At 38.2% G+C, this 12,721-nt stretch overlaps 1 pseudogene; it reads left to right on the top strand.

The window, feature by feature from the left end:
• The first annotated feature begins 8,195 nt into the window (after positions 1–8,195).
• Positions 8,196–12,721, top strand: part of LOC100472147 — a 67,805-nt pseudogene continuing 63,279 nt past the window's right edge.

Raw genomic sequence — 12,721 nt, 5'->3', positions numbered from 1 at the left:
CATGCACAAACTTGAGAGATACTCTTCAGTCTCCATCTCACTGAACTTCATGTCAATGTTTGACCCTGATAATGTTTCCTTCCTTTTGAAATGTTCTTGCTGTTTAATTCCCAAGACACAAAATCCCCATGGTTTTCCCCTATCATTCTAGCTGCTCTCTCTCCATGTCCTTCACAAACTCATTCTTTGCCATCTGGCCATTAAATGTAAGGTATTCTTAAAGCGTGGCATGAAGCTCTGTTTTCTTCTCACACCATCATCTTTCCTTAGATAATCACACCTGTAGCTACACGACCACTAGATAAGCAAATACGGTGCATCCATATCGTGGAACATTATTCAGACATAAAAAGAAATGAAGGACTGATACCTGCTACCACATGGATGAAACGTGAAGATAGTATGCCAAGTGAAAGACACCAGATGCAAAGACCGCATTCTGTACAACTCCATTCCTGTGAAACGTCCAGAACTGGGAAATCCACTGGAGCAGAAAGTAGATCTGTAGTTGCTTAGTGCCTGGGGTTGAGGAAAGGCTGGGGTGACAATTGAAGCATGCAGATTTTCCTTTTGGAAAGATGAAAATGTTTTAAAATAGACTCGTGGTGGTTGCATGTATTTGCAACACATTAAAAACCATGGAATTATTTATACATTTCAAATGGATGAATTGTACAGTATGTGAACTCTATTTCAAGAAATCTATTTTTTTTTAAAGTTAACAACAGTGAGGCACCTGGCTGGTTCAGTCAGAGAGCATGTGACTCTTGATCTCAGGGTTGTGAGTTTGAGCCCCACCTTACAGGTAGAGATTACTTAAAAATAAAATCTAAAAAAAAAAAAAGAAAAGTTAAGAACAAAGCAATTGTATGGAAATGACCCAAAATTTTATGTTTAACTCAGACCTCTTCTCTGAACTCCAGGCTCATATAGCTAATCACCATATATATTCCTCAAAAGCACCTCCAAATCTACATATAAAACAAGAAATCCTGGCCTCCCTCCCAAATTTTATCTGCTTCCAGTACCTCTGTCTCAGTGAATGGTGCCACCTTCTTTCATCCTGTTAAGCAAGCCTCGGACCTATCAGCCATCTCTAACACCTCCCTTCCGCACTTTCCTACCAAACCCAGGGAACTCCCACAAGTATTCACTTCCCTCCATCTCAGCTGCCACCACTCAGGTGCAAGCTTCCATTATGTCGAAAGTGGACGACACTGGGGTTTTCTAATTATTTGTCCACCCCCACTTGCCCTCTCCTCCTCGCTTCAATTCATTCTCTAATTCTATTCAGAAATATTGCAGGAAAATAGAAAACGCACGTGTGTGGCATCCATTTTCTCTACACCCTGTCCCTTTGAAGTTTAAAAACCTTCAAATGATTTAAAGACCAAAATCCTTAACCTGGCCTCTGAGGACCTGCCAAGACAGGCCCCTTCCCCTCCCCCAGCTTCCCCTGCACCATGCTTCTACTTGTTTCTGTGCCCCAGCCTCACTTGCCTCCATTCAGTTCTTTGAATACTCCTACTTCTCCTTTGCTTGTGCTCTTCCCACTGTCTGAAATGCTCTGCCCTACTCCCCATTAAACCCGAAGTAGAATTTAACTTGCTAATGACTAGTAGAATTGTGTCTGCTTTGGGCAGGGGGGTGGGTGAAGAGGATGAGGCAAGTTGTTGAGTTCCACTTCATGGTGGATGCAGGGTGGGAATAAAGAGCTTCCCCAGGATTTAAACACATCCAAGAGCTCCAATAAGAGTCTGAAAAATACCACTTCTCACCTAGCTCTTTTGGAGACTTACAATGTTGGCCTGTGCATCCCTTCGGCTTTCCAACGACCTCATGTTATTGCAGATCGATACTCTGATATACCATAAGCAAGGTATTTCATGTAAGATTTTGCTTTTTCTCCCCATGATCAGAGGTCATTGTCAACTTAAAAAAAAAAAAAAAAGAATGTTCTCTAAACACCATTTAGCTTGTGCTTTTGCCTTCTAGATTTGTTCCTGCAGCAGTAAGTAGTTAGGGACTACATGTTTGTGAATTCTCTGGGCTTATGAAAATGTTAAGCAATGGAGTTTACACATGTACAATGAAGATGTGACTGGTTGTTATCACATCTGAATGAACTATTTCAGGAAGTAAGAGCATTTTGATGGGGGAAATGGGCAGGAAAATTATATTTGCTTACTCTGTCCTAAAATCAGTGCATTATTTGGATATATGAATGCACTGATCCCAGAAGCTATGCTGGAGAGGTAGAATTACAACACTGTTGTATAGCATTTATGATGTCTTTTGTGATTTTTCTAAATGGAGAAATTGTTATTGGTTATGCCTCAGAGCGGTACCGTAAGGTCACTAACAGGTGAGTGTGATGGCTAGAAAAAGCACCTCTGTGTCTGGGTTACCAGACAGTTTTTAGTTTTACCTGTGTTTTACGGGTCACAGAAGGGCTATTGTGTGAAGATCTGCAAAGTTAAAGACAATCTTGATTGCTGCGTTAGGAAAGATCCATGCGCTGCAAAGCATTTGTCACTGATTACCTCATCTTATGTTCAAAACCCTGCAAATTGAAAGTATGGCTTCCAAGTTTACCAGTGAGGGGAATGCGATCCAGAGAAGTAAAATGATGCCCGGAGGAAGGAGCTAGGGCCAGAATCTTGCTATCCAGTTTTACAGAATTGCAATTTTATATGTAATCTGTACACTGAAGATTGCGTGTTTCTCAAGACATACCATCAACTCCACAGCATAACCTTCAAAGGGACAGAATTGTTGTTTTTTGTATTGTGCATGTTGAAAAGTGAATTAAACCAGGATACCTGCACCTGATAATAAAATGAGAGGTTTTTTTCTCATACAAGCGTAGTATCCATTTTTTATAATACATAACTGTAGAATGGAAACAAAAGGAAACCAGATGATTTACAAAGCATACCAATTTTTCTAATATTGAATTGAATAATAGAAACAAACGAAAACAAAAGCTATTTACAAAGTTTTTTAATGCAGTGGACCAAAGAATTAAATATCCAATTTTTATATTTCATTATCTCTAGATACATATTCAGTGAGCTAACTCCATGTGATTTGAGTTTTTAAATACAGTCAAAAATGTAAAAGATAAGAAGAAATGAATCCATTTAAAATTGTAAAAACATATGTTCTCAAGCATAGGATCCATGAGCTCAATAAAAATGTTTACTAAAAGAAACTTTGAAAAGGATCACATAGCCTAAAGCAGGGGATGCTTTCCAGAAAAACAAAATAAATGTTTTAACAAATATTTAGCGAAACAACAGCATATTTGCTTTAAATACGCCAAATGTTTGCATTTTTTAATTCCGGGAAAAAATCCTATATCCAGTAGGAAGTATGTCCAATCAGTTCCAAAACATTAAATCTATTTTTCTTCTTTCATTCTCAATTACAAACTGGTTGTGCATATGATTATGTGTTTTCTGAGACAACAATGTATTCGTTGTTTTTTCCTTTAACTGTTTAATGTAACAGTGGATTCAGGGCTGATTGAAGATTTCCATCAGAACTGTTCTCAAAACTTCCAACTCCATAAAAATGAAAAATGGCATTAAAATGTATAGTTCTTGACACTGAAAATGTTTTACAGTTATCACCCATACAAATAGGTGGCAGGCAGAATTGTTTAAAGGAGCTGCAGAGTTACTTCTCGGGGGAAGCAGAGTGACAGCTGATATAAATAGCTCCATTATTTACATATCTCTCCTACACTGCTCTAGAAATGAACAAGTAAGAATTCCATATTGTTTTGTTTGCTTTTTTCCCCTCCATTAGAGGCTTTTCACCGGCCATTTTTAGGTCTTTCACCTGAGGAATAACTTCACCTCCCAGATCAATTAGTAGGCAAATCTTCAACAATGTAATTGAAACTGCAATTCAGGCTTTTGATCAAGAACAAAGTCAGCAGGTCAATAATAGCAACACAGACCCCCATGGTGGTTCCTGAGATAGTTTTAAGGAACAGAGGAAAACTAAATCTCAATAAGTAAAAGGAATACTTAGAAGGGTAGAGGTAGAAAAAAGATAAAAGAATAAGTAGGAACAGATAAAAGTTTATTGGAATGAAAAGGAGAGAGAGATAAAACTTAATGGATTAGAATGGTGAAGACTGCAATATACCAACTAGAAAAGAACCTAAAATACACCATTGTTCTTCTCATTATATAATAGCATTACCATAAAAAATTATTTTCCTGACCAGGTTTGCTTCTATCAACAGAATGTGTGAACCACGTATGATGGTGATGCCTTACAAGTTTAACACACACAGGGAGCATCTGGGTGGCTCATTCGGTCAAGCATCCGACTCTTGATTTTGGCTCAGGTCATGATCTCAGGGTGCTAGGATCAAACCTCCTGCTCAGCAAGGAGTCTGCTTATCCCTCTATGCGCACACACTGTCTCTTTCTCTCTCTCTCAAATAAATAACTAAATCAAAAAAAAAAAAAAGAATAACACACACAAAGGAATAAGCCTTGGGCAAGGGAGCTTTCCATAAAGGAAGTTGCTTACCCGTTACCTCATTCTGGATGTCAGAAACTTGACTACAAATATTACTTTGGCCAACAAGTTCAGTCTCTCTCCTTGATAAAAGCTGAAAGAGAAGTGTTTAACCAGGGCTTTCAAAAGTCCTACAAAGGATAGAAAAGAGTGTAGAGTTTAGTTAAGGCTGGCATTGTCCTATGGCCTAAAAACAGCACTCAGTTCCCTTAAGCATAAAAAATAATGTTTGCTTATATTTTTTTTTAAAGATTTTATTTATTTATTCGACAGAGACAGAGACAGCCAGCGAGAGAGGGAACACAAGCAGGGGGAGTGGGAGAGGAAGAAGCAGGCTCCTAGCAGAGGAGCCTGATGTGGGGCTCGATCCCATAATGCCGGGATCACGCCCTGAGCCGAAGGCAGACGTTTAACCACTGTGCCACCCAGGCGCCCCTGTTTGCTTATATTTCTTTTTCTACTTGCTAACACACCTTGATAGCAAATGTTCAAAGTGCTGGGGTTTTTTTTTATTTTAATTCAGTTAGCCAACACAGTACATCATTAGTTTTTGGTGTAGTGGTCAATGATTCGTTAGTTGCCTGTTAACACCCAGTGCCCTCCTTAATGCCCATCACCCAGTTACCCCATCTCCCCACCCACCTCCCTTTCCACAACCCTCAGTTTGTGGAAACTGAGAGAGAAAGTCTCTCGTGGTTTGGCTCCCTCTCTGATTTCTTCCCATTCAGTTTGGCTTATTTCCAATTGTGTGGTCCTACCCACCTATGCCTACCTGGGAATGCTCTCTTTTCCTGCTCTGCTGCCCCCCTTGCCTTTGAAAGGAAGAATACAACATCAGGGTAACTGTAGTCAGAAGATCAAGCACTGTATTCAAACAGCCTTCATTTGATATGCAACAGAAACTCTAGAGGTACAAGAGATACACAGAGAATTGTAAATAATGATTCGCCATGCCCCCGCTCCTTTAAAGTCACATTCAGTCATGCCCCAAATCTGAGTGCTTATTAGCAGTCTGACTAGTCACTTCAAGAATAACATTTCACTTGACAGAAGTTAGGGAATTTGGTCCTCTGCCTCTTATTTGAACTATTTTCTATATACCAAAAGGGACAAGAGAAGTTTTGTTTCCAAACTGAAAAGCCTCTCACCCTGCTCAAGCAGAGGGGACTTCTCTATGCCCACCATTACTCTGTTGGCAGACTAAACCCCTTCCCATCTATTCCCCTTTGCTTGCCTTTCTGAGAACATTGAAGCAAATGCACAGCCTGTGAAAACTCCATCCTTCTTGGCCAGACTCAATTCCTTAGGTTGACTCCTTTAAACAAATGTAGCCCATGGTCAAGGTTACTTAAGATTTCATAGATTATCTGGAACCTGTGAAGCCCAGCTGGCTAACTTGCTCAATGTAGATTTCTGGCTCACGTATGGTTACTTCCTACATCAAATTTTTCATTGTAGTCTCTTTCCCATTCTGACCAAAGGTCACACCATTGCTCTGATTAAAAATTCTGACCCTTCTTACTAGTGTATGTCAGGTGAATCAGAGCCCTGAACCAAGTATATAGATCGTAAATCTTCATCTTTCAAGTTACTAGCTCCTTCATGGAGTATTCCATGATTTTTAGATTGAGTTGCTCCTTCTACCAACGTCAACACCTTAAAGAACCCACACGTTAACGGTAGGTAGCAGGTACTCCAGTGTCTGTCTTAAAGTATGCAGCTAGCGTGTTTCTTATACCTTGAAATACTACAATAATTATCTGTAAATTACGTTTAACTTCAGTCATTGTAAAATAAATAAAAATTAAAACATGTTATTGTTGGCCTACAAAACCAGCAAAAAATTAAAATTAATTAATAAGAAAATAATAAGATAAAATTTAAGATACCAAAACTAGTGAATAAATGGTAAAATGTGCATTCTCATGGTCCTCATTAGCCAACAATAGGGAATCTATTCAAAATGCACAGGCCTCCTTTCTTTCAATGCCTGCTCATCTTAATTAAACTGAAATCCTGCTAACTCATTTGGTCTTGTCCCCTCATATAGCATGGGTTGCCTACCTTCAAAAGTTACCAAAACAAAAGTAAAGAACCCGATTTTATTGTCCTTTAAGAAGGTAGAGAGATATTAAATACACGACCCCCCACCAAAGGCCATTAAAAACAGAACTCTTTGTACATGTTGATGACAGTCAATTCATTCTTCCTAATTCTTTAGGGCCTTCCTAAACATTTAACTTTCATCAACACATAATTGCATATGATTACAAAATACAAAGATCGAGAAACCTAACTTAATGACACACAAAGGAGATGACACTTTGTCATTCAAATAGCTCCCATGCCTAATTCACTGACCTTCTGGGCACATGAGATAATACCCTTTTAATCTGAGCAAGCAAAGAAAGTCCATGAGATTTGCCTAACTAGGAGTACAGAAACCATCAAAATTGGACACGTATGGGACTAAGAATTGCTAAAAATATGACAGCAAGGGAATTAACAGAATAAAGTAGAATAGATATAAAAGTACTTACACTGTCTTATTGTCTGAACTTCATCATAGGCAGATTTGGAAACACTCATCAAGAAAAGGAAGCATGTGGCAAAGAGACTATACATCAAACAAGCATGAGAAGATCCCAAATAACAAATCTTTGCCTTTATCTTTGCTCAGAAAACTTCTCTCCTATCTCTAAAGCTGAGTTTTCTTAGCTAAGAGAGAAGGGAGGGAGAAATGGTGTTAACAATCACTAACTGGATGAGGTATGAAGAACAGGGAGGGCACATCTGACCCGCATTCAATTGGCACTCCATGGGAGGACAGAATAGAGCAGAGGAAATATTTGAAGAGATAATGGTTGGGAAATATTCAGGACTGACTAAACATCCCAAGACATAGATTCAATAAACCAAATGAACTCTCAGCAGAATATTTTTTTAAACATTATATCACAGTATGACTACACATAACAAGGAAACAAAATTTTTAAGTCAGTTCAAGAGGAAAGAGAAATTACTTACATAGGAAGAGGTATGAGACTGACTTCTGATTTCTCAGTAACAACACAATCTAGAATTATATTTTCACAATGCTGATAGGTAATAACTCATCATGTAGAAGCTTATAAACAGCAAAACTAACTTTCAAAAGGGAATAAAATTATACGTTTTCAGTTTTAAAAAATGACAACTTACAATTAAGATATTTCCACTAAATTTTTAAAAAATTTGTTTCAGGATAGCAGTGCACGCAGAGGTCCTGGGATCTCCCACTTGCTTCAACAGTGTTTGGACCGAACAGACCAGGGTCGCCCCCTTCTACTGGCCTCCTACCACCCTCCAACCTTCGTTCCAGTGGCATCCTGCAGAGGCAGCTTCTTGGACACCCTCTGCCTCCGGGACCAGCCAACACCCTATTTTGAGCTTAGCTCCTCATTACAGATCACCCATGAGCTCCCAGATTCTTTAGAATCATTCCACCATGGTGGAGGCCGCAATAACGCATCCGGGAGCCTCCAGCTCCTGTGTCTTTCTGGGCTTCTACTTTGGCGGTGACCATGTGACTCTGGAAGGCGTGGGCCACTCCTTCCACTGCGATCTGGCTGAGAAGTGGGAGGGCGCTCAGCATCTCTTGAATATGCAAAATCGGCATGGGGCGTCCTCTTCAGAAAAGTACCGAAGCCATCCCAAGAGAAGTGGGGTAAGTCCCTGGACACTGTGGAAGGCGCCATAGTCCTGGAGAAGAACCTGAAGCAGTCCTTTTCATTCCCTGGGTTCTGCCCGTGCAGACCCCCATCTCTGTGACTTACCGGAGAACCACTTCCTGATGAGGAGGTGAAAGTCATACAGAGGATGGCGACCACCTGACTAACTGCAGGATGCTGGCCCCCAGGCTGGGTTGGGTGAGTATCTCTTCCAAAGGCTCACCCTCAAGCAGGACTAGGAGCGTCTGGAGCCCAGTGGCCCCGGAGGGGCCCCTCTGTCATCCTCCTTGTGCCAGCTTCTGCCTGAGCCTCTCCCTCCAGCCACCAGGCAGCTTTTTAACCACCCTGGAGCCCTCTCTCAAACACAAGACCAAATGGAAGCAATAAAGATTTTTGCAGGGGAAAAAAAAAGTTTCACGATATGGGATATGATTCCAGAAGAAATAAGTAAAATGTGAAAAAGACAAATGAGCAAAGTAAATGTGGGGGTCTCCTGATAGGATTGGGGCCACCAAATGTGGCGCAATCCCACTGGATGGAGGACAGTGGTGGGGGGTGAAAGAATTCACCCAAGACAAAACAAAAGAGATAGAAGTTTATTGAATACACCACAAGGGAGCGATGGGCAAGACGGCAAAGCAGAGAGACTGCCTGCCATCAGGCAGTGGTGAGGGGTCAGTTATAGGGGGGCGTAAGGAAATATGGGAACATAGGGGAATTTTCCTAATTGGTGACTGTACCTGGTTGTAAGTACCCCATTGGTTAGTTAGTGCCTATGGCTCTTTTGAGATGGGTCACTTAATGAGCCTATTTGCCTTCAGCTTGGTGGTCGCCGTGAACCCTTTTACTTTGATCAAGTTTTCATGGCTCAAGCCTGTTGCCTAAAAGCGGCTTCTGCAGAAAATGGTAAGCATATTGAAATCTGAATAAACATTGACTGTATGAAATAGCAGTTGATGCTAGAACATTTAGAAAGACTTTGTATCGTTTGGGGAGAGGGTAAAGTTATTAGATTTAAACTTTGTTGGGTTTAATATGCATGTTAAAACTTTTAAGATAACAGAGTGTTCAATTTTCAAACCCATAAAGAGGGAAAATGGAACAAAAGCAAAATAAAATGTAATCCAAGAAAAGGCAAGAAGAAAACAAATACAGAAAATGTAGCAATAAGTCCAAACACATCAAATATAGTAAATGTATATGTATTTTTATATGCACCAACTAACATGGCTTCAAATTACATAAAGCAAAAGAAGGGGGGGGAAGGGAATTGAACCTTAAAGAGAAACTGACAAATTTAATATCAGAATAGGAGATTTTAATATATCCTTCTCAGTAATTGGTACTAAGTCCTTGAGATGACTGCGCTTCATTTCTAAATTTTGAAACTTAAAAACATACCTCTATATAATTATGGTTTCTTACTTAAAAATTAATTTGTTAAATTTCTCACTTAATAACTTAGAATAAAAAGAATAGAATTAAAGCTCCCCAAAATAAGAAGAATAAAATAATAAATTTAAGAGCCTCAATTAAATACAAAACAATTAAATAAAAAACCAATAAAGTCAAAGTTGCTTCTTCGAAATGACAAATACAATTTAAAATTATAACTGGTGAGTACGGTAAAGAAAAAAGTTAAAAAAACAACTAAAGAACACCAAGAGTGAAAAGAGGGGCATAACCAATTTCTAGTTATGTAGTAGTGATTTTAAAAGTTTGGAGAATATTATGATAAACTCTAAACATCAATTTGGATGATTTTATAACCAAGTTGTATGAAACATTCAAAAACTAGGTAAATCCAATCTTAACCAATCTTTTCCAGAGAATAGAAAAAGTGAAGTGTCTCTTGCATGAGTTACGATAATAATAGAGTATAATAATAATAATAATGAATATATTATATATTTTATATACTGTATATAATATAGTGTGATATATTATTATGTAATTATAATTATATTATTAAGTATTATATATAATATATAATATATTATATATTATATAATTATTATTAATATATCAGAGACTCAATGCTAATTCAATTGCCTAAAGAAGATAGAATTTTATTTTTCTGTTATACAACAATCCGCAGTTAGTGTTCCCAACAGAGGGTGATTGTCGTTAGGGAGCCAGGGTTCTTCAATATTGTTTTGAGGTTTTTCATTTTGTTGTTTTTTGTTTTTTTGTTTGTTTGCTTGCCTGAGTGAAGCTGCATCGAGGGCATATCCACACTCCGGCTCCCAGGAAGGAGGTAGAGAGTATAGGGAGGATGATGGTTGCTTCAGTAGTTCAAATCTCTGATTTGAAATCATGCGTATCACGTTTGCTCACATTCCATTGGTATAATATACTTACTAAGTAAGTAAACACCCAGCTTCAAGGGAGTCTGGGAAAAAGATTACTACTCTATGCAACTGTGTGTAGACAGGTTGTAACTCACTTCTGTTGAAAGTATGAAAGTAGACGATGGATGACCACCTGTTAGGCGTGCAGTCAAAGGAATTGCTACATCAGAACAAAGGTTTCTCATGTTCTAATCTAAGAGTCTCTCACGCTCTGGGATTCTGTGAATCTATAATATAGGTTGCTCAAAAAAGCAAACAGAGGGAGAACAACAGAACAAGAAAAGGGGTGCAAAATTAAAAAAAAAAACTGAAGGCATCAAAACAGGCCATTTACTCCCAATTTGCCTGTACTTGGAGCTAAAATTTATGTCATGTCAGCTGCAAGATTACAGCTCAGGGAATAGTGATTCAATTCCCTGTTGCTTTAAATTCATGAATTAGTGTCAATTTACCCATCGAGGGCCATTTTTTATATTTTATATATAATTACTCTCATGATATCCCTCAATTGATTCATTAGATCAAAGAAACAAAAATTTTATGTAGCATCTACTGTACTAGGTGTTTATATATAATATTTCATTTAATATTTCTGTAACTGTCTTCACAGATGAAGAAAATTATAATTAAAGAGGTTAAACTGAATGCCTGAGGTCACATATGTTCCTGAGTGTCCATCTACTTGATTTGCACAAGGATTGTTTTACAGTTAGCCCTAACAACCCAGTTATTTCAGAGTTGGAATCAATACATCGCCCTGGAGTACAGAAGTAACAAGTCGTCCCAGGTATTGTTTTGTATTTTAAAAATAAATATGTATAATTGTATGTAGAAACTAATATATCTATTGTATTTGGAAGAAGTATATAAAAATTATTCATTGTAAAATATTTTTACTTATAAATGGAAAAGATCAAAAGTAGTGTGACGACAGTATAAATCACTAAAAGTTGTGCATCTTTTACAAGGACATCAATCAGCATATTGAAACTTTTTTCCTCTGGAAGTGGGGAAGTTCATATTTCTAATTTAGTGTTCCCCTAATAAAATAAATTGACTTAATTCCCTCATTTTTAATTAAATTTTAGCTCACAAATAAGTCCACTACTGACAAAATGGGTATAATTTATTGTTTTATAGGGAAGAATAAAATATGCAAGTTTGTCTTCAGTGACAATATATTCTTTTTGTATTTGAGTATTATCTCATTTTTCAATAATAATTTCTCACAGACGTCTAGAGCCTAATTCACCAAGAAACTCAGCTGTGAGGGAAAACGTCACATTTTCTTTCTCTAAGGCCTTCCTAGTGTATGTGGTGAATATATCATCTTATTTTTTAGCCATTTCAAGTTTTCAGGAACATTTCAGCTTATTCTAAAAATAAAGAACACTTAATGAGGACAATGAAGACATTTTAAACAATGGTCTAAAAGTGGTGTCTTGCTGTCTCCTGAAATCCCTTTTCCTGGTTCACACATTTCCCTTTGCCTTTGACCCTGGCTTTCTCTTGGTTGTAATTGAATCCTTACATCATTTTTTAAAAATTGTGTGTTTTAATATTTTCTTTTTTTTTTAAAGATTTTATTTACTCAACAGAGATAGAGACAGCCAGCGAGAGAGGGAACACAAGCAGGGGGAGAGGGAGAGGAAGAAGCAGGCTCACAGCAGAGGAGCCTGACATGGGGCTCGATCCCATAACGCCGGGATCACGCCCTGAGCCGAAGGCAGACGCTTAACCGCTGTGCCACCCAGGCGCCCCAATTTTCTTTTTTTCTAAGAGATTTTGCCCATCTCTGGGGGACTTTAATTTATAATTATGGGGAAACAAGCTGCCTTGTTCATTTATTAGTCACTTTTGACATCAAGCAAAACTTCTTAATAAGACTTGAAAAACATCCCCGTTTTTATACATACAATTTTTTTTAAGTCACAATACTTTAAATGAGAACCTCCTGAACTAAGATACTTACCCCCACTTCCTAATTTCAGCAGACTCCGGTCAGCTAGAGCGTTTCTGAGATGTAAAGAGCGAAAGGGGTAGAGCGGAACAGTTCCAGATTTCAGTGTCATGACGCTTTGTGAAGTAGGTTAGACTATTTTACAGACTTCAGCTAAAGAC

The sequence above is a fragment of the Ailuropoda melanoleuca genome, chromosome 5 (genome assembly GCF_002007445.2).
Source record: "Ailuropoda melanoleuca isolate Jingjing chromosome 5, ASM200744v2, whole genome shotgun sequence".
NCBI classification, from domain to species: Eukaryota; Metazoa; Chordata; class Mammalia; order Carnivora; family Ursidae; genus Ailuropoda; species Ailuropoda melanoleuca.
The sequence above is the reverse complement of the archived record's forward strand: the minus strand, read 5'-3'. Positions and strand labels throughout refer to the sequence as shown.